The 23,252-nt window shown below is 44.9% G+C and overlaps 1 long non-coding RNA gene across 1 annotated transcript; it reads right to left on the bottom strand.

Annotated features, from left to right (window-relative positions):
- Positions 1–6,689: 6,689 nt before the first annotated feature.
- On the bottom strand, positions 6,690–22,993 carry LOC146860233 (uncharacterized). Its single transcript, XR_014978809.1, has 2 exons — positions 22,921–22,993; positions 6,690–7,051 (listed from the first exon to the last, which is right to left on the bottom strand). It is a non-coding gene; the product is annotated as an uncharacterized LOC146860233 (long non-coding RNA).
- Between the last annotated feature and the right edge of the window lie 259 nt (positions 22,994–23,252).

Here is a 23,252-nt window from a genome sequence, read left to right as displayed (position 1 = left end):
ACTATAGATTCATGGACGTCAGCTTTTCTTATTTTCGCAAGTGTTTATTGTGAAAAATTCCCAGATAGTTCGGTGTCTATTTTGAAGAAATATTTGGACACAATTAGATGAATAATTTAGAGCTAGACTTGTCATTATTCCTGATAAACCATAGGGAGAAGTAGATAATGAGTAATGGGTCCAGTGGATGTATCCCTAGAGGGCTCCTCCTACTATGCATACGGAAAGCAGGCTCGCAGTGTCACACCGGCCTTTTCTCTGCAGACCCACCTCGGGGGGGTAAGGGGGGGTAACTGGGCCAAGCCGTAATCAGCATATTCAGGAGTATGCTGGAATTTTAACAGGGGGTACTTTCAGAAGAATACTTGCAGATACAAACATGAATGTTCTAAATGTGGAGGCAAACATGCCATTTTACAATGTTTTTGGGGAGCAGGCAAACTGAAGCAATTTTGGGCAAGGTAGAGGGAGAGGAGAGCCAAGTTAGAGTGGGAGTTTAAAGAAGGCTTCTGGCTGGGTTATCAAGGACCCCGTTGCCGTAGTTTTGCAAAATATTTTAAATCGGCTAGACAATTTCCACAGGTTATTAAACAAAATCTTCAGTCAGGAATTGCAGACGGAGGAATAGCAGCTTCATTTTCTACATGGCCACAACTAGATCTTATAGTATCACACTTAGGAGTTGTACCTAAAAAGACACCAGGTGAATTTCGTATGATTCAGCATTTGTCGTGGCCTCAAGGTTTATCAGTTAAAGATTTCATAGCCAAGGAAGATACTATCGTTCAATTTGCATCAATTGATGTAGCGCTTGAGCTGGTAAGGAAGACAGGTTCAAATGTTGAATTGGCAAAGTGTGACATTAGGTCTGCGTTTAGTTTGTTACCGGTGCACCAGTTTGATTTTTCTTTGTTGGGCATTCATTTTGAAGATCAATTTTTGTTGACAATGTCTTACCAATGGGATGTGCAGTTTCTTGCAATCTTTTTGAAGAGTTTAGATCTTTTATTCAATTGTGTTTTGTTTTTAAGTCACGTCACCTTCAAATAACACATTATCTGGATGACTTTCTTTTTATTGGTGAGGCTGGTACTCAAAAATGTAGCAGAGCTCGGCAGTCTTTGAAGTCATTGGCAAGAGATTTAGGCGTTCCTTTGGCCAAAGAAAAGACAGAAGGCCTTTCAAGTTGTCTGATCTTCCTAGGTATTGAAATAGACACAGTCAAGATGGAGGCAAGACTGCCTGTTAAAAAAGTTAAAGAGATAGTGTAGATGCTAGAACAAGCCAAGCTATAACAGAAGTTTACCCTTTATGAAATGCAATGTCTTCTGGGGCATTTAAATTCTGCTTGCAGAGTGGTGAAAGTTGGTAGATCTTTTTGTAGAATGTTAGGTTTTGCCATGTCAGAGGTTACCTTGCCTCATCACAGAGTTAGAGTTTAAGCCACCATGAGAGCTGATTTCGAAGTCTGGTAAATGTTTTTGAGGGCTTTCAATGGAGTTACGGTTTGGTCTCTTGATAAGGATTTTCTATGGACAATTCAAAACATTTTTGACGCGGAAGGAGCCAATGGCTTTGGGCTCTTTTGAGAAGGTAAATGGTGTGCTGAAAGTTGGTCTTCGAAATGGATTTCTGAGAAAAAAAGCATAGCCATTTGCGAATGTTTCCCTCTGATAGAAGCATTAGCGGTTTGGGGCAAGAAATTGTCTGACAAAACTATTATTTTTCGTATTAACAACAAAACTGTGGTCGACCTGGTTAAATGTCAAAAGGCTAAAGACGGACTCCTTCTTAAACTATGGCAAAGATTCAGGCTAGGCTGCCTGATGTTCAATATAATTTTTAAGGTTAAACACATACCAGGAATATATAATAATATAGCATATGCGTTATCTCGTTCCCAGTGGCTGAGATTCCTTGGTTTTGCGCCCAGAGCAGATCCAGTGAAAACCCAGATTCCACGGAGGTACGGGACCTAGCAGACTAAAAATACAACACCTTGTAGAGAACTCTCTGGATCACAGTACAAGGTTAGCTTACAAGAGAGCATTGGCTGAATTTTTAGACTTAGGCGCTTCTAGAGCCAGCCATGAATTAGGTTGGGAAAATCGCAGGGATGATGTTCTGCGGTTTATAATGGCCAACATAGAAAGGAATATTTCTGCCGCTACAATTTCTGGCAAACTCGCGGGTCTAGCCTTCTATGATAAATGTTTTTGGTGCTACAAACCGTCTGCGGGAGAACTAGGCAGGAGAATTTTACAAGGCTGGGCAAAAACGAGGAAGCGAGGCCAGTTAATGAGAAAGCCCATATCTTTTAAAATATTAGGCAACATCATTTAAGTATTACTGCAAATTTGCTATTCGCAATTTGAATTTTCATTATTCAAGCTTTGTATGGTTTGGTTATTTTTTGGGGCTTTTAGAATATCGGAGTTACTGGGTAGAGCTGAGTCTGAAGGGCTCAAGTTTTCAAATGTGTTAATAAACAAGCTGTCTTTGCGTATTCTGTTGGAAAAATCAAAAACAGATCAAAAAGAGAAAGGGGCAACAGTGGTATTGCGGAAGCTGAGCGGCCCGCTTTGCCAGATAAAAACTTGGTTCGAATTTAGATAAGTGAGTGGTTCTTTGCCCATATTAATTTTCTAACATCAGGACGGTTCTCCCGTAAAAGCATCACAGATTTGACCTGTTTTAAGGAAAGCATTGAGCCTCTTGGGTTATAATATTAATGATTTTGGTACTCATTCCTTTAGAATTGGTGCTGCCTCTGAGACAGTAAGAAGAGCTTTTTCATTGAGACAATTAAAAAGTTTGGGAAGCTTGTCTTCCAATTGTTGTTGCAAATATGTTAGAGAGTCAGAGGATTTATACATTTTATAAAGCGTTTGTAACATTTTTCTCTTTTTAGGTAATCACTTGAGCCCACCTGCGTCCATGGCAAACGTCTGGATTGTTGGACATTTATTTATAAAATGGGCAGCAAAGAAAGCCAAAAGAAATCATTATGGACAGAACCTTGGCTTTAGCTTTGAGGGTATTAAGATCAATTGGTGGGGCAAAGGTGGTATGAAATGGGGTCAATTTATGCCGTTTTTATGTGAGGTGCTTTCAAATAGAAAATGTCCAGACATTTTATTTATTCACTTGGGTGAAAACGATATGGTACAGCTTTCAGGCCTTAGGCTGCTGATTGAGATGAAATCAGATTTAGAACTAATAATCAAATCCTGGCAGAATGCGAAGCTGATCCTGACTGCTCTAGTGCCGAAAAGGCTTTGGAGGGGAGCTCAGAAATTCACAGCTGTAGACAGAGCCGGGCGGAAAGTAAACAGAGAACTGCATCGTTTTTGCAGTATTATTGGGATAAGTTGCCTGGCTCATGTGGATATAACAATAGACGATTTTCAATTTTTCTGGCCAGATGGGGTACATCTTTTGTTTAAAGTGAACAAACCGGATTTGCTAAATATTAAAGAGAAATGATCTGATATGCTGGGTTTGAATACTTGGTACTAGAAAAGCGTCTGTTTAGCGGCATCTCTTTTCAACTCTTTTCTCAAACCACCGTCTGTTAGCTGGTGAAATGTTTGTTTAACTGTTTAAGCGACAGTGTGAATTAAAAAATGTAGCTTATTGCTCGAATTAAAATCTGTAGTTTTCCTAAATTGGTTCTTAGATTTTGTATCCTATTCAAATTTTAACATTATCTCAATAAGAGCATCTCAGGGGAAAAGGAGGGGGGACACAGGAAAAACGCCTGTCCAGGGTTTTTTCCTGGTGGCAGATTTGGATGAGAATGAGGCAGGTAGGAAGGGTTGGGGCAGTCAGAGTAGAGGACAGAGGGAAAACAGATGACAGAGGAATGAGGCAGGAGATAGACAGGTGGCGAAACGAAGGGGTTGAGAAGGAGGTTCAATATTGTGAAACGTTTGTGGGGAATCAATTAGGGGCGGCAGGGGTGTTAGACTTGATTTTGTATTAGTTATGCCTTATATGCCTTATAAAATGTATTGTAAAATGACATAAGCTGCATGCCTGTTGCAAATAAAGTGACCTTTTACCCATACGGACTTTGATGTACTCATTGCCCGATGGGGGCTCCTGGAGGTGGCATTCAAAGAATGTCCACCCCTGGGCAGCTTCGGCCGATGGTACGGTCCAAGGCTGCAGCTACTGGGTGGGTGAGGCGCCTGCTTTAGAACGTGGCGATTCAAACGCCACGTTTTTCTTTGTTGCCCCTTCCACCCTCCCTTTAGGATAGTGACTTTAGCCTTACATTTGATTAGGTAGTGTTTTTTTTTTTTAAACAAATTATTGTGCTAATCAATTTTTGGGGCAGGCAGATTTGGACGAGATTGAGGCAGGTAGGAAGGGTTGGGGCAGTCAGAGTAGATTAGGACAGAGGGAAAACAGATGATCGAGGAATGAGGCAGGAGGTAGGCAGGTGGCGAAACGAAGGGGTTGGGGAGGTGGTTCAATATGTTGAAAGGTTTGTGGGGAATCAATTAGGGGCAGCGGGGGTGGGGTACTAGACTTGATTTTGTATTAGTTAGGCCTTATAAAATGTATTATGAAATGACGTAAGCTGCATGCCTGTTGCAAATAATCTCAAGACAGCCGGGCCAAAAAGACAAGCATACTTTAAATACTACATTGACAGCCCTCCCTACTGCTGTCACTCAGCAGCGGCCCCGACCCGCCCCCATACTGATGCTTGACTCGGGGGGTGAAATATAAAATGGTAATAAATTACCATTTTATTTTTCATATATGGGGCTGTGTGGGAAATTTAAGAAGGGCAAGGCTCTGCCGCTCAAGCGGCGGAGCCAGAGGTGCCTGGCATGCACACTGCACAAAAGAAGAATACCCCTCACTATTGATCCACTATTCACGAGCTGCATGGAGGGCCGGCACCGCATAATTGACAGGCCTGTGGGGGCAAGGCAAGGGGAGCCTTTGGGGGAAAAGGGCCCATTAGCATGTTTTATTCCATTATAACACCGAGGCAGAGCCTTTGATACCTTGCATATGTTTATATTTTACTCACAAGTACATTTTGACTGGCAGAATACTCCACTCTGAGGCTAAATGTCATGCACCCAGGAGTCAGGCTGCAGTGCTAAGGTACCAGATCACCACTGCAATGGCAGCCACAATTCTGCCGAGGGTCGGTCGCAAGTGTTCATTACACCGATGTGCCCTATCCGGCTGGGCAGCACAATGCGGTGGGAGCTGCAGCCGGACAGGCAGCTCCTGGCTCCACTGGCTTCCAAAGTTAAACCAGTACTTATTTTGTGAGAAAAGAACTGCCAGGTACCTCTTCGAAAGGCCACTGCAACTTGCACCACCCATTGCCCCTGCCAGTGACCGTACCAAACGCAACTCCTAACCCTTGCACTCCTACTAGAGTGACAATTCAGATTATTCCAATTACATGTTTATTTAATTAATAAACAACTGTTGTTGTGCTCATTTGTAATTTAGACAAACAGCGCTACCTTGTGGCAGACAGTCATAAGTACTAGTGTTGGCAATTAAGTGGAGGTGCTGAGTATAGAAACCACCAGCTCAAATTAAGCACTGGCTTCTTCATTTTGATTCCAGCTCATGACTCTTTCTTTCTCCACCCTACATTGCCTCTTTCTGCAGATTCCTTGTCAACCCTGCTTTAAACTTAGTCACGATTTCAATATTTTTCTGTCTCCCGCTTTTCTCGATTTTCTGATTTTCTCTCTTTTGCTTGTGATCAAAGACTGATGGTAAAAAATAAGTACCGGTCTCTAAAAACCATTGCTGGTGCTAATCACTTCTGCAAATTAAGCACTGAGTTAAACTATGCCATTGCCGCGCTTGCCCGCGTCCTATAGGTGTGGGTCTCAAAGACAGTGTGTCCTGGCATGCTAACTCGGCAGTAGCGATTGTGCAATAACTCTAGTGAAGACTTCCTGAGTGAATCATATGAGCTGCGCTGGGGTGTCGGATGAATGATCTACATTGTAGCCAGCTGAGCGAGCTAAGCTAGCCCGCAAGCCTGCCCCAAGCAGCGCGAGGACGCGTTGTTGCCTGCTAAGAGCTTTGCTCTGTCAGTGTGGTGTAATTAGCAGCTATTGTTGTACCCTTGTCCTGAGGAGGCCGGAAGAAATTGACGGCTGAAACGTGACTGCGTCGACAGCTATAATTGAGGAGTCCAATCAGTGTAAACATGTTTAAAGGTTGTGTACGCACATAATGAAAAGATGGAGAGGTGTGATATCTCATGTGCGAATAGGACTATCTCTTCGTGTACCACTCAGGCTTATGATTTGTACACTAGTACGTTTAATTGTTAGGGTATTGTAGAAATTGTATGTAGTGTATATATATGTACACTTGTATGTTTGTTTGTGAAATTTATACATGTATGTATTATTGTTTATGCTTTTTGATTAATTTTTGTGAAATCAATTGGTGTGCCAGAGACCTGCCCAATGGCATGTGTATATAATCATTGGTATTTGTTGGTCGAAAAACTATTGATAAACGTCAGGGTAATTAATTGTGCCTTGTACGCAAATAAATGAGAGATTTATCCCTCCATACTTTTTTGTTCTTCATCTTTTGGGACACAGAAAGGTAGAGAAGAATACAAAATTTTCCAGCTGTTGCGACAAGAATTTTAGATTCCATTAAAGACACGGAGGCGAGGATTATGCTTTCTCAATTTCTTTACTACTCAAACAGCAGCCAATGAGAAAAAAATAAACATTACACAAAACTACATTTCCAATGAGGCTTTGAACCACGCCTCCTTAATCAACCAATAACATGAGAGGTTAACATACAAAATAATGAGGCACCATCTTGGCTTCCTCTTTCTTTGCAAAACCAGTTTGTAAAGTGTCCGAAAAAAAGGCAAACAGTCAATGGCTCTCAACGGAGAGCAATAACATAAAATCCAACTCTCAACAGAGAGCACGTCCCATGGTCTTGGATACGACAGTCATCCTCCAACGAGGAGGAGATCCATTCCACAGATCATCATAGGTTTAATTCTGTTTGGAATCAGTTCCTGAAACAGAAACAAGTTTGAACATAGGGAATCCAGGGTGGGAAAAAGTAACATTGCATGGTTAACATCTTGCAACATGACAGTTGACATCTTACCTGTCCCAACAGGAGGGATAATCCTCGCCTACGTGTCCTTAATAGTATCTAAATTTCTTGTGGCGATAGCTGGAATATTTTGTATTCTATGACAGGACCGGAGGCTCAGATTATGCTAGTTCAAAGCTGACCAACAACAACAGAGGAAACATGTGTAATAGGTTTATAATAAAACACTTTAAACATTGAGTCCGAAGACCAATCTGCCGCTTTCAAAATGTCTTCTAAGCGAGACCCCAGAATGTATGCCTCTTGTGGAGTGCACACCATAAACAGAAACATCAATCCCTGCTTCAGACATAACCCACCTGACCCAACGCGCCAAGGTGGCCGCTGAAACTAGACAAAACGGCTTTTGTATTGCGAACAGAATTGACCCAAGGGATCTGTCCTATAAGCTAGTGTGCGCTCTTCATAAACTTTTAAACATTTTAAGACATATAATTTGTCATTGTGAGGAAAGGTAGGATACTCAACCGAACGTGACATGGTCTTAGTCCTCCTAGAGATGATGAAAGACACACCCTGCGGAGAAAACATCCTTCCTGCCAAGTCTGCATATCAGAAACTCTTCTACAGGAGATTAAACACAGTAACATAGTAAGTTTAGCGGACAGTTGTTTCAACGATAAGTCTTTGTTATGAGGCCAAGATTCCAATAAAGACAAGACTTTAGAAACACCCCACAAAGAAGTGTATCTGGGGCAAGGCGGACAAGTCACTCTGATACCTTTCAGCAACTTGCACACCAGGGGATGCATCCCCACCGGCTTCCCATCTATGTGAGTGTGTTCAGCCGAGAGGGCTGACCTGAAATAATTAACAGACCTGTATGCAAGACCTGATTCCGCACATTCAGATAAAAAGTTTAATACTTCCTTCACATCTGATCCCACAGGATCCACCTGTCATTGAAGGCACCAACCAACCCATCGCTTCCAGGAAGCCGAATATCGTTTGCGGGTGGTTGGAGCCCAAGTTTGGTGCATAAACTCGGCAGCCGTCAATGAAAGGCCCTTAATTCTGTTGTGTCTCCTGAGATCATCCTAACCATGAGGGATAACTGGTTCTGCAAAACCAGAGGATGAGGAGATCCTACTGGGTCCTGGAGAAGCAACGGGAACACAGGTAGCTGAAAAGGAAGATCCACTGATAACTTCAACAGTGTCAGAAACCACAACTGAGTCTTCCACAATGGTGTGACCAAGACTAAGGACGTTCCCTGTCGACGGACCTGGCCCGCCACCCTCGGAATCAGAGCAAAAGTGGGAAACGCATAATTCTTCTGAGACCCCCAATGTTGAAGGAACGCGTCCATTCCCATCGCCATCGGGTCCGGTCTCCAGCTGAAGAGTAGTGGGAGGTGAGCATTGAGGCGAGAAGCAAAAAGGTCTATCCTGCAGGGACCTGGCATAATACTGATCTCTACAAAAAGCGAAGGATGGAGTCTCCAATCGCCGAAGTCCCTCAGGAACCTGGAGTTCCAATACGCTATTTGATTTAACTTGCCGGGCAGATATTTCGCTATCACACTGATCTTCTGATCCAGGCATAAATGTCAAAAGTCCCTCACAATGTTTGCCAACAGTCGGGATTTCGTCCTTCCCAGGCGATTGATGTAACGCACCGCCGACACATTGTCCATCCTGAGAAGGATGCAATAATTGCTCTTCAGGGGGGAAGATTGATTTTATGGCAAAGGAGGATGCTAACAGCTCCAGACAATTGATGTGTAACTTTAACTCGTCGGCGGACCATCGTCCGCCGGTGGCAAAGTCTCCACATCTTGCGCCTCAGCCTCAACGGCTGGCGTCAGACTCTATGACGACGTCTAGGGAGGTGCCGAAAATGGCCCTGCCATTCCACGCTTCCATGTGATCTAACTACCATAGAAGTTCCTCCTGAGCCTTTGGAGACAAGGGAATCAGGTGGTCGTACGAATACCTTTTTTGAAGATAATAAATCTTGAGGCGTTGTAGTGCCCTGTAGTGAAGGGGACCTGGGAAGATGGCCTGAATGGATGAGGCCAGCAGGCCTACAATTCTCGCTAACACTCTCAACGAGATCAGTTGCTTCGACAGAGTAGAGCGGATCTCTCTCTTTATCAATTTGATCTTGGTTATGGGCAGGAGTAACTGTGCGGTGATCGAATTTATCTGAAACCCCAGAAAGTCCATTTGCTGACTCGGGACGGTCATCGATTTCTTGAGATTTATCACAAACCCTAACTCTTGTAACAGGGAGGTCGTCCACCCCAAATGTGTGAGCAGGAGGTTTGATCCTGTGCCAGAATTAACATGTTGTCGAGATAGACGATCATGGGAACTCCTATCTCTCGCAGCCGAGTGAACACCGGCTTTCACAGCTTGGTAAAGACCCAAGGGGCGGATGACAGGCCGAAGGGGAGGGAAAGATACCGGTACCATTGCCCTTTCCAGGAGAATTGGAGAAATTTCTGAGGGGAAGGGCAAATGGGGACCGTGAGGTAGGCATCTTTTAGGTCCAACCGGACCATCCAGTCGTTCTCCAAAAGAAGATCTCTCAACAGATGGATACCCTCCATCTTGAAGTGGCTGTATACCACAAAGTGGTTGAACTCCCTGAGATTTAAAACTAATCTCTGACCTCCTCACTTCTTTTGTACCAGGGAAACGTTGCTACAAAACCCACCGGGAATGAAGGGTCCTACGGCAATAGCTTGCTTAGCCAAAAGCTCTTGAAGCTCAGAGCCAATAAAAGCTTGCTCTTGTAGGGAAAAAAGGAGTGGAAGAGGAGGGGTCACTTGGCAAGGGGAGTCTATCAACTCTATCTAGTAACCCTGAACAGTGTGGATGGCCCAAGCATCTGAGGAAATTTAAATATCATGAGGCCTATGTGTCCCCGTGTGTTCCCCGTCACTCATGTGCACATACATGTAACCTATGTATTTCCCCTCCATGGCCTGTCTATCATGATGCTTATGCTATAACGTGGCCTGCCATCATCCAGTCTCCCATGAGAGAAACGACAAATCTGCTCTGAGGCCTACACGTTTTGCATCATGTTTTCCCGCATTTCCATTATTGTGGCTCAGCCAGAGCCGAAAAGAGGTTTCAGGCCTCAGAATGCTCTGAAAGCTGCAGCTGCGTATCCTTGGCCTTGCACACTTGGGCCTCAGCCAAAGGGGCCCCGCCCGAGGTGCCGAGACAGTATTGAGCACGGTTATCTGCTTACTCCTACCGAAACCACATTCCTGCCTGGGGAAGGAGGAATAAACACGACCCATCTGCAAAGGAGAAAGCCTAGCCTTTCTGTCTCTTTTCATGTGATTACAAAGCTCACGTCAGTGAAAAGCCCATAGCCCCCATGTAAGACTTTAGCAGTAAATGAAGAAATAGATGCCACATTGGCTCTTGGTGATGGGCAACCTATGTCACAAATCAGTCCCTGCTCCAGACTTTAGATATCAGATAAAACAAGATGTGCTGGTCGCCCTGACACTGAAGGCCTCACTTCCAGACTCCAGACTCCCCGGTTGCATAGCAACCCTTTCACACGTCAGTTACACGTCATGCTCGAGTTGAGCACAAGTAAGGCAAAGTTCCAGTAAAGTTCCAGCTGATCACGCAACCCCCTCCAGGCATCCACCCACCTATGACACTTACCTATTATCATCAAGTGGACGCCCACCTTCACGCCTACTTACACACCCACATGCTCTTATCTCATTCTCTCTTGCTCCGCCTGAAGCACTCCTGCTTACGTATATTATTACAACGTATATATACTGTACTCTGTGAATAAAGTTTGAGAATATTTTGAGAATACTCTGAGAAGACCCTTCCTGATCCCTTGTGGTGATGGAACTATTCTCCCTATAACTCGAGTTATTTGAATAAAGCCCTTTTGAACCTGATACCACGGACTCAGCCTCTTGCTTCATGCATGATCATATTGATATATAGAAATTCCGAACGCGTAATATTTTATTTACGACATTAATGGCGCCCGAACAGGGACAAATCTCCTTCCCCATGCGCCGGAGATGAAGGTCCAGTTTTGCCCCCTTCCACAGCCGTGACGGACTTCGAGTGTACACGCCGCGGGTTTTCCCGCCAACTCCCTCAGGCCAACGAAGGAGACGGACTGCGACCAGGCATCCATACGAGGCGGTGAGGATTGCGGATCGTCCCGACCCAGAGCCCACCCTGCGAGAGAGCTGTGTCCGAGGTTTCTAGAGATCCACCTAAGATACGCCATTCCCTGCGCAGCGTCAAGTGTCCGAGGCCTTCAAGTTCAAGTTCAAGTTCTGCTTCCCAGTGAGTTTCTCATGGGGGCTGCAATAATGACGGGTTCATTTAATGAACACGGTAAAGACGTGTCTCACTTGTGAGACCGGTATGTTCAAGAGCATGCATTCAAGAATTAATGTTTTCAAGAATTAAAGTCCAAGTTTTCAGGTGCACCGATATAACTGTATGAATGTTATTGTCTTAGTAAGGTTCAGTTAGGTTTGAATGTGTCAGGTTTTTGTGTAAGTTTGTTTCATTGTGATTTTTGGGTTTTTGTTCATTGTGATTTTTGTTTTCGGTTACATTCCAACATGCCGTTATTTTCAAAACTGCGTAAGATATGTACCAGAAAAGGTGTACTAGAGGAACCAGTTAACATTCCGCCTAGAGACACACCTGGACATTTTATGTACTGTAAGCATGGTTTAGATGCCGTGTTGTTTTTAGAAGTATGGGTGGATTACACGAAGGATTTAGAGACAAAGTATAAATGGCCCATTACGGGAACGTGGGATGCGGAATACATTATGAAGGTAGAGGAAGAGATATGGAAGAGAAAATCTAGACCTGCTCAGAAGGACGCCATTGAGTTATGGCGCAAGGAGTCACATAGAAGAACAGAGAAAGAGTTCCACAAAGCAGAGAGAAGTAGACAGGAGTCTGAAAAAGCCAAAGAAAAGAAATTACAGGAGGAAGGGGAGCGGGTAAAAAGAGAGCAGGCTGAAAGAGAAAGAAATACTGTTGTTGCTGGTATTTACCCCGTCCTTTCAGAGGAACTAGCAAAAGTGGCCCCAGTAGAAAGACCAGTTAGAGTGCCACCGCAAGTACCTCGAAAAATAAAACAAACAGCATCCGAAACGTTCATTAACACCTACCTAGAGGAATCCCCACCAGCATACGTGGACGGATTTTTCCCTGCACCCCCAACGCAAGAACAGCTCCAGGAGCTCGAGGACGGCGGGGAGGGAGGATCCGGGGCAACATCAGGAGGAGGGCCGACAGTAAAAGTAGACATCTCCGAATGTATATATGACCCAGATCCAGGAAAGGGCCGAATGCTTGTGTTTTCACTACGGCTTAGACGAGCAATCGCAGATTTGGAAAAACTACCAGATATGGATAAACATCTAAAGAAAATGTGCACATTCATAAGAACAGGGGAAGGTTCTGAGTGCATAGCAGAAGCTGTACAAAATAGAAAGGTAATTATTAAGAACTATATCCTTCGCTTCCTAATTAATTGTCTGATCAGGGAAAAAGAAGAAGGCGACGGGGACGTAGACCGTTGTTATATTGGTTGGAGTGATCGCATAGATGCCGGTCAGCATGATAAATCAGGCCAGACAGATAACATGTTGACCAAAATCCGAAAGGCAATAATAGCGTCACACGAAGGAGGCCCGAACGAAAAGGCTGAGTTATAATCTGATGACGAAGCAGGGGACAAAGACAGAATACATTATGTGGGCCATGCCCGGCGATTCGAAAGGCCCAAGGGCCTCAATCACCGTAAACAGGGAACTGCCATAAAAGAAAGATATTCCCTTGAAAGTTTGTTCCAGATCACCGAAAAAGCGGTGAATAAATGGTTAGGTAATGATCAGCCCCTCACCCCGACCGAAAATGAATTAGCACGGTCAGCCACCCTGTGGATATCCCAATATGACATATATAATAATGATATCGTAGCACAAACGTTCTTGAGCCTCCCACCAAACGAACAGCGCATAGCTGGTGTTTACATGGTCCAACATTTGATCACGTTATATGAGAGTCAATATTCTGGTCCTGGTCTATTGTATAAGTTGCTGGACGACATAATACTAGACAGGTGGATGAACATGGGTACTGAACTGATTAATGTCATTCTGGATCAGCGACACAAGTATATAGTATACGTGACTAGGTCCCTGCTTCCCGCTCCACCACAGGTTAAGGGACAGACATACGACAAGCTGAACCCCCTACGAGAGGTTCATCCTGTAAAGGATGCAAATAATGAACTACAACAGGTGTATGTCTACACCCCCTTGTCAAAATTAGAGATACTGGAAATGAAAAAAATGTTACCATCTCATGATAAAGACCCGGGGGGTTTTCACCGAGAACTAAAAGACATTCTTCGCTTAGGAGAATATACATATGCTGACATTCTAAAGTTATTAAAAGTACTATTGCCTGCTGGTATTTACGAGAAGCTGAAAGGACAGGAATGGGAGGTGGGAGAGTAAAGGCTCAGCTGGGATCTGTTGGAAAGGGAGGAAGAGGGAAGAGGCCCGGGGGTTGGTCTGGGTCCCCGAGCTAAAGACCTACCTGAACTCCTTGTACAAGTTTTGCCCAGATTATTAATTACGAAGAAAGAAGACTGGGATGCTATTTCAGCCTGTAAACAGAAACCAGACGAGGACACTAGCGATTTTTACTCTAGGTTTGAGAAGTGTTTGACTATCAATAGTGGTCTTAAGCCCGGTAGCGATTCATATCCCCATCTTTTTGTGAGCAAACTAGTAGAAAATTCTCTACCAGAGGTAAAGTATAGGGTACTGAAGGTTGAGAGTACTTGGCAAGCAAACAGCCCTTCCCAAATGTTACAGATGTTACAATACCACCAGAACAGAATTAGAGAAGAACACGACCAGGAAAAGAGACGCATGAAAGACACAAAGATGAAGATGCTGGTGGCCCAATCGACACCGGCAAACACAAACACGAACAAGAATAGCACGAAACAAAGTAATGGGACCTGTAATTATTGCAAAAAGCCAGGCCACTTCGTAAATGAATGTGCAGTCCTGAAACACAATATAGCTATAGGTAAAACAAAGCCACATCCTTATCCTCCCAAAGAAAATAACACACATCAGACATCAGATACGTTTCCACCACCGCCGCCGCCTGTCCATGCACCTGCACCAGCCCACGCCACAACACAAATGTATAAGCACGCTCAGACTGACTATCCAGAATACCAAGCATATTCATGAAGCAGCCCAGAGAGGGAATTCGACTTGCCCCTTATTCCGGTTCCTGTGGACCAAGCGGGTCCCTATGTGCATGCACGTTTACTAGGACAAAATAAAAAGTTTTTGATTGACACTGGGGCGAGTAGAACTACCATCAGTCATTCCGAGCTTCCAGGGGCACCCCTCTCGGGCTCAAAGAGTATATCCCTGGGCTTTTCAGGAAAGCCTATTATCAATGAGGTTTCAGAACCAGTTTCTTTAGGAGTTGGTCCACTAATACATACAACAGACTTACTGCTTACTAAATCATGTCCAGAAAACTTACTTGGCATAAAAACGTTAAAGGAACTGGGAGCAATTATCTGTTGCTTGCCAGAAGGAGTGCGACTGTATTTACGTGATTTCAAGGGCCATTTTGTAATGAAAGACATTGACATCAGGCTTCAAAATGTACCACAGCACTTATGGGCACAAGGCCCGACTGACGTAGGTTTCATGAACATTACACCATACCAGGTCACCCTCAAGGAAGGAGTGGTGCTGCCACGGATTAGACAATACAAGATTCCACCTGAGGCTGAAGTAGGGTTGCTGAAAATAATCGATGAACTCATCGCACAAGGGGTGGTGATAGAGACAGATTCAAACATATGCAATTCACCTGTTCTTCCTATTCTTAAAAGAACTGATCCCAATACATCACCTGTCTATAGATTAGTTGTGGACCTGCGAGAATTAAACAAATGTGTGGTGCCGCAGTACCCTGTGGTCCCGGACATTTCTTCATTATTGACTGCCATTGATGCGAAGGCTACGTTCTTTACAGTTATCGATCTGAAGAACGCCTTTTCCAGTATCCCAATACATCCGGACAGCCAATATCTTTTCGGTTTCAGTTTAAAAGGCCGTAGCTTCAGATTCACAAGAGCACCACAGGGCTTCACGGAAAGTCCTAGCATCTACAGTCAGGCACTCAAAAGACAACTAGACGGTGTTCACATGCCTACCACTACAGCACTGATACAGTATGTAGATGACATTCTCATCACTGCACGATCAGAAACTGACTGTGAAAATGCATCACTCACTGTTTTACACTTCCTAGCTGACAAGGGGCACAAAGTGTCCCCTTCGAAGTTACAATTCTGTGAACAGCAAGTGGCGTACCTTGGGCACTTGCTATCCAAGGAGGGTAGGCGACTGACACCAGAACGTATTCAATTGATTTCTGGCCTTTCACGGCCCAAGACACAAAAGGAGGTACGTGCATTCATTGGCCTCACTTCATATTGCAGGCAGTGGATTCCCCAGTATGCTTACATAGCCAAGCCCCTAATACAGTTGACGACACAGGAGGTAGCTTCTACTAAAGTCCTCCCTTGGACACAAGAACATACTGTGGCATTTGAAGAATTAAAAAGAGCTTTATGTCAAGCACCAGTTTTAGCCATCCCTGATTACAACAAATCTTTTATGCTTTTTGTGACAGAGCGGGATGGAACAGCACTATCTGTCCTCACACAAGATCATGCAGGAAAACACAAGCCCTGTGCTTATTTTTCTAGTACATTGGACCCAGTAGCACAGGCTTTGCCTGCGTGCCTAAAATCTGTTGCAGCAACTGCCTTAGCCATAAGACAAAGTGACTCGATAGTGCTGGGCCACCCCTTGACAGTACAAGTACCACACGCAGTAGAGGTTCTCTTGAACCGAACACAAACCCAACACCTGACTGTAGCGAGACTGACAGGTTATGAGCTGACGTTATTTCAACCACACATAGAGATCAGACGATGCAACATACTGAATCCTGCTACTCTTTTGCCCTCCAGTACAGAAAACGTTTCCCCACATGACTGTGTTGAAGTAATACATACCGTGACTAAACCAAGACAAGACTTGACAGATGTTGCACTCCCAGACCCTGACCTAACACTCTATGTTGACGGTTCATGTATGAGGACGGGGGCGGGAGAATTAGTGGCAGCATATGCAGTGACTACTGCTACTGAAATCATAGAGACTAAAAGAATAGACATACTGTCAGCACAAGCAGCAGAGCTCATCGCTCTGACACAAGCGTGCATAAGAGCTAAGCACCTGAGAGTAAACATTTACACTGACTCACAATACGCATATGGGGTAGTTCATGACTTCGGAGTACTATGGAGGTAAAGAGGTTTCTTGACCTCTCACGGGGCCAAGATACAGCATGGCCCCCTTATTCAAGCCCTTCTGGAAGCTATACATTTACCTACAGCCATAGCTATCCTGAAATGCAAAGCACATACTAAAGCCACAGATACTATTTCTCAAGGCAATGATCTGGCAGACCGAACAGCTAAACAGACCCCACTAGACATGACAAAATCACAGGTACCATCAATGACCAAAGCCATGACAGTCAGGGATCCTTCCAAGGATGTACAAGACATACAGACACATGCTACTCTAGACGAATTAAAGAAATGGTCGGAACAAGGAGGGGTACTGACTGATCAGGGTTGGATGACTAAGGGTAAAGAAACATGGTTTCTTCCTGATTCGATGGTACAAGTGATCATAAATACCGCACATAGTCCTGCACACCTAGGAGAGAAAGCAATGCTAGACAGCTTACAGAATATATGGTTCAACAAGCACCTGCGTGCAGCAGCGAAACAAAAGGTCAGAACATGTATGATCTGTTGCCAATTCAATCCAGGTAAAGGCATTCCAATGGAACAAGGTGGATTCCATCCACCTGACCATCCTTTTGAAGTCCTCCAAATGGATTATATCCAAATGGACAGATGTAGAGGGTACAAATATGTCCTGGTAGTAGTATGTTCACTATCAAGATGGACAGAGGCCTATCCAGTTCCTGATTATACTGCTGTAACTACCGCCAGACAATTGGTGCGAGAGTTTTTCCCACGTTATGGATTACCGCGTGTCGTATATTCCGACAACGGTCAGCCTTTCTCCTCTGAACTCATGAAACAGGTGTCCCTTCTGTTAGGGTATACCTGGAAGTTCCATTGTGTACGACATCCTGAGGCAGCAGGCCTTGTAGAAAGACACAACCAGACCTTAAAGATAAAACTAGCAAAGAATTGCGCAGACAAAGGTGTAGATTGGATGGTAGCCCTGCCGGTTGCCCTCTTTTACATGCGAATAGTAGCCCATTCTAGAACAGGCTTATCTCCCTATGAAGTGGTCTTTGGTAGACCACCGAATATGTGGGGCACTCCAATGCCTAAAAAGATCACTGATGTTGATAGTAACATGCTGACAGATTACCTGGCTTCCTTGATGTCTGCACTACTCTCTTGTCGTTCGCAGGTTGCTGCCGCCTTCCCTGACAACACCCAGGTCAAGGAACATTCCCTCGCTCCTGGGGATTTCGTATTAATACGGAACTTTGATAGAACGAGCCCTCTTGAGCCGAGGTGGAAGACGCCCAAGTTGGTATTATTGACCACGAGGACCGCTGTCAAAGTCGAAGGACGGAAAGGATGGGTTCATCTTCATCATTGTAAACGCTACTTTGGAAATAACGATTCGTTTAAAAAGGACACACACTTTTCAGACTTTGAGCCCCCTTTGTTAGAGAAGACTCCCCAGCAGGAGTACAAAGCTAAACTTAGATCTAAAAAGTCAGAACCCGTTTGATCAATTAAGTCCACTAGGTGGTGAAGCGGTTGAACATGTATTCTGGCTTGCATAAGATCTTGGACACTACTGATGAGAAAAAGAGCAAGATGAAAAGCAAATACTGTAAAATATTGCGTGGTAGATGTATAGTGACTTTGATTTTTCTATTTCTTCTGTGCATCACGATGATATGTATCAGCTTAATACTACATGCTATTTTTCCTCCTATTGCCTCACTCTTACACTCTTCCACTAACGATACCAAAAAGCACACATTTAGTGATCTGCCATCCCATGAGCTATCGTATCGACTTGCCTTACGCAACAATACCTTTATTCAGATGCTGCACCATTCACATCAGACTAGCAATGCTACAGACTGCTGGGTCTGTGGCCGACTTCCCCCGTATCAGAAGGTGAAGGGAGTGTTGCCTCTTTTCCCTTTTCCATTCTCCCATAATGGTTCTTGCGGAGCATGGTTTGCCTTAATGACATCCATCAACGGTGATGCCAAAGAATGTCAAGACAAGGAGTGTAGAGGTGACTGGGTATGGGGTAACTTGAATAAAGTCATGAATAAAGCATGTTTCCCAGATGAAGAAGGTCTTCCCCAAAGGAAAGGTACAGATCTAGAAAATGAAGAGTATCTGCAAGGAAATGCGACCCTCGACTTTATAGTGTTGAATGTCAAGCCCATACACAATTTAGGTCCATCCTCAATTACAGTCCTACCAGTAAAAGGCAACTTATGTGTCAGAAAAGAAGGCTCAGTACATTTGGGGCACAGCGAGTGTAACACTATAATAGTGTTTAAAGACAAAGGAAAGTCTTACTTCAGAGCATCACGACACACCTACTTTATTTGTGGCCAGACAGCCTATGTGCAACTGCCCTTAGACTGGGGTGGGACGTGCTATATATCATTTCTTTTACCACCCGTTTTCTTGGCCCCATTGAATTATCATCAAAATCTCCAACTAACACTTATCAGACACAGACGAGGGCTCGATGCCTCTGGCATTGACCAGACTGAAACAGCTTGGGAACAATATACAGATTTCAACAAAGGATTCTTTTTCTTCATAGGTCCCGTCCAGAATAGTAAACTTATCCGCAGGCTAACAAGGATTCTAGAAACAGTTGCTAATGAGACTGCATCAGCCCTGGGGAACTTGACCCAGGAACAGTCTGCTATGAGAATGGTCGTTCTTCAGAATCGTCTTGTTCTTGACGTCATCCTGGCGGATAGGGGCGGGGCCTGTAGGGTCATCGGTTCCAGCTGTTGCGTTTTCATTCCTAATAACGCACCGTCTGTATACAAAGCAATAACAAGACTCCACAAGATTGCCCAAAGCATACACCAAGATCCAGGCACGTGGACTTGGTCCAGTTGGCTCTGGGGAGTAATATCGGCATGGGGATGGAAAGTGCAGACCGTCTGTGGACTAATACTACTGATGATATTCAGTTGTTGCCTATGTCTACAGTGTGGCCCGGCCATTTGCGGCCTGTGTGCTACTACATGTGTTCCACATCCCCATTTACAAAGCATTGAAAATGGAAAAATAATGCTGCAAGAACAGATTGACTGTCTCATGAGAATAGATGTGACATGAGGGTCCACTAGGGGACAAGGAGGGAATGAGGAAATTAAAATATCATGAGGCCTATGTGTCCCCGTGTGTTTCCCGTCACTCATGTGCACATACATGTAACCTATGTATTTCCCCTCCATGGCCTGTCTATCATGATGCTTATGCTATAACGTGGCCTGCCATCATCCAGTCTCCCATGAGAGAAACGACAAATCTGCTCTGAGGCCTACACGTTTTGCATCATGTTTTCCCGCATTTCCATTATTGTGGCTCAGCCAGAGCCGAAAAGAGGTTTCAGGCCTCAGAACGCTCTGAAAGCTGCAGCTGCGTATCCTTGGCCTTGCACACTTGGGCCTCAGCCAAAGGGGCCCCGACCGAGGTGCCGAGACAGTATTGAGCACGGTTATCTGCTTACTCCTACCGAAACCACATTCCTGCCTGGGGAAGGAGGAATAAACACGACCCATCTGCAAAGGAGAAAGCCTAGCCTTTCTGTCTCTTTTCATGTGATTACAAAGCTCACGTCAGTGAAAAGCCCATAGCCCCCATGTAAGACTTTAGCAGTAAATGAAGAAATAGATGCCACATTGGCTCTTGGTGATGGGCAACCTATGTCACAAATCAGTCCCTGCTCCAGACTTTAGATATCAGATAAAACAAGATGTGCTGGTCGCCCTGACACTGAAGGCCTCACTTCCAGACTCCAGACTCCCCGGTTGCATAGCAACCCTTTCACACGTCAGTTACACGTCATGCTCGAGTTGAGCACAAGTAAGGCAAAGTTCCAGTAAAGTTCCAGCTGATCACGCAACCCCCTCCAGGCATCCACCCACCTATGACACTTACCTATTATCATCAAGTGGACGCCCACCTTCAGGCCTACTTACACACCCACATGCTCTTATCTCATTCTCTCTTGCTCCGCCTGAAGCACTCCTGCTTACGTATATTATTACAACGTATATATACTGTACTCTGTGAATAAAGTTTGAGAATATTTTGAGAATACTCTGAGAAGACCCTTCCTGATCCCTTGTGGTGATGGACCTATTCTCCCTATAACTCGAGTTATTTGAATAAAGCCCTTTTGAACCTGATACCACGGACTCAGCCTCTTGCTTCATGCATGATCATATTGATATATAGAAATTCCGAACGCGTAATATTTTATTTACGACACATCTGTGGTCAGCTGTGTCCAATTCATCACAAAATGCAACAATCTGCCCCCAAGGGGAATCCTTGGAAAGACTGGCGGACATACCTGATGACTTGGCGTCAAAATTCTTGTACCCCTGTTGACGCCTCTGTTGAATCGGCCACGGAAGCCTCGGGACATGGAGGGGTAGAAACCTGCCTGTTCTGGCTCCTGGGTATGCCCTCTGTGCCGGGGTGCGAAACCTCGCTGGTGACTTGGATTGGTGTACAGGCCCGTCGAGCGTCCCCTGCCATGACCGACCCTGCCAGAGACTGGGTGAACAACCCTTTTGAGCGATGACTGTGACTTGTCCAAGGATGCAAAGGTACTGAAGAACTTCGCTATATCCTTGACAACTTTCTCCCCAAAAAGCTGTCCCTCCACTAGAGGGCCTGGTTCGGCCGTGGCCAACTCAACCAGTTGTGGGTCAATGCACAAAAGAACAGACTTGCGCCTTTCGGACGAGAGGGCGCAGTTGGCGTTGTCCAGGAGACAAATTGCCCTTTGGGTCCACTCCGCCAGGACCTCCGGGTGAATAGCAGCCCCAGTCTCTTGTACATAAAGGGCCAATTCGAGGATTTTTGCCAGGGGCCCTGCAACATCCAATAACTTATTCTGGCATGCCCTGAGGGGCCGATCTATGCCCTTCTTAGGATCTTTCTTATATTTTTTTTTTAAAGTGGTCATTAATGAATCAATATCAGGAGTAACGGCCACCTTGTGAGCCGGGTCAGGGCGGGAACATTCTGATTTAAGCCGGGCTCTAACTTCTTTATCGAAGCTCTTGCGCAAGTGTGTTTGCATATATTCAGCCACTGCCGGGGCCGGAGCCCAGTCTGAGGATCGGGGATGGACGATGTCCGAAGGATCAAAGGAGAAAGGGTGGGCGGGGAAGAGTGTTTGTGCTTCATGGCACGTTTGCGGGGTCGGGATTCTTGGGAGGAATCAGTGTCTGTGTCCGTAGCAGTAGTGGGAGGAATAGAGTAGGTAGGGGTAGGTGAAGAGGGGGCAGGGAGGTCCCCCATAGCCTGTTCTTTGGAACTGCTCAATTTGGAGTAGACCTTAACATAAGGCCAGGGAAGTCCAGGTGGCTCGGGAAGAGGGGTGGGCGTCTGATTATCAGAGGGAACCGGGGTATTACCCACTAGTTGTTCCAGACATTGTGAAATAGGCAGTAGAGCGGAAGAGAGGACTTTATCTAATTTAGAATCAAGTTTTTTTTATCAATGATAGCTTCCATTGAGTCCTCATAGTAATAACCATCTTCATCATGGGCATCAAAGGCAGCCACCTCCTCCTCATAGACGTCGCAGTCTGACATATTACAGTAATATATAATTAAATATATATAACTCAAATATTTTCTCCAGAGAGAAGCCAAATTTTACAACCCAGAACTCTCAAAGAGACTGTGCGTCGGTCGGGAGCAAAGCTGGGGCAGTGGGGGTCGCACAGGTGCCAAAATATTCCCTTGCTGATAGGACTAATGGAGGGTGTAAAACCCTGTATGCCTATTCAGCACAGGGTCTCCAAAAATTGAAAATCCCAGCAACTGGGAGTTCAGGGGTTAATATATGCACCCAACGCTAGATGAAAAAGATTTGTCTGACTTAATGGGCCGGTACCGGCTCCGCCGACTGCTTGCTGCATATGATCCCCAAGCCAGCCCGGATAGGCATCTTTCCAGCTCTGAACTAGGGGCTGCACGCGTGCACAGACGCGTGCAGGCTCCCGAGACTCACGCAGGCTTCCGGGGCGGGATTACAACGTGCATCTCGCTCCCTGAATGCGGGGGGCCAATCCCCATCCGCGCGTGAAGCACACCCAGGCAAAACTCGCTTTGTGAGTATAACACCAAGTTTAAACACTAAAGGGGCAAAATAACTAGTGAAAATAAACTAAACCAATGCCTGATTACAGCGCCACACGTGCTGAGGAAAGAACATGAAATAAGGCGCGATCGGCAGTGCCGGGCACGGCGCGAGAGCTCTACAGAATAATCACTAACCCACGAGTGAAGCACACAAAGATTATAACAATAAACCATAAATAATAAAATCGCATTAATAGAAAAACCAATTATCACATGAGCAAAATAAGTAGGCACTTACCTTGACTGCGGAGCAGCAAAGAAAGAGGAAGCCAAGATGGTGCCTCATTATTTTGTAGGTTAACCTCACATGTTATTGGTTGATTAAGGTGGCGTGGTTCAAAGCCTCATGGGAAATGTAGTTTTGTGTAATGTTTACTTTTTTCTCATTTGCTGCTGTTTGAGTAGTAAAGAAATTGAGAAAGCATAATCTGAGCCTCCGGTCCTGCCATAGAATATTATGTGAGCAAGCGCCCTTTCCTTTCGTCTCCACTTTCATAACAGTGCAGGAGTGATATTTTAATACCTCTATTTCGAATTATTTACGGTGCGCACAACTGAGCAAAAAGTAGC

This window comes from Triturus cristatus, chromosome 3_1 (genome assembly GCF_964204655.1).
Source record: "Triturus cristatus chromosome 3_1, aTriCri1.1, whole genome shotgun sequence".
In the NCBI taxonomy this organism is placed as follows: domain Eukaryota; kingdom Metazoa; phylum Chordata; class Amphibia; order Caudata; family Salamandridae; genus Triturus; species Triturus cristatus.
Note: the sequence above shows the minus strand (reverse complement) of the source record. Positions and strands in the feature narration are given on the sequence as shown.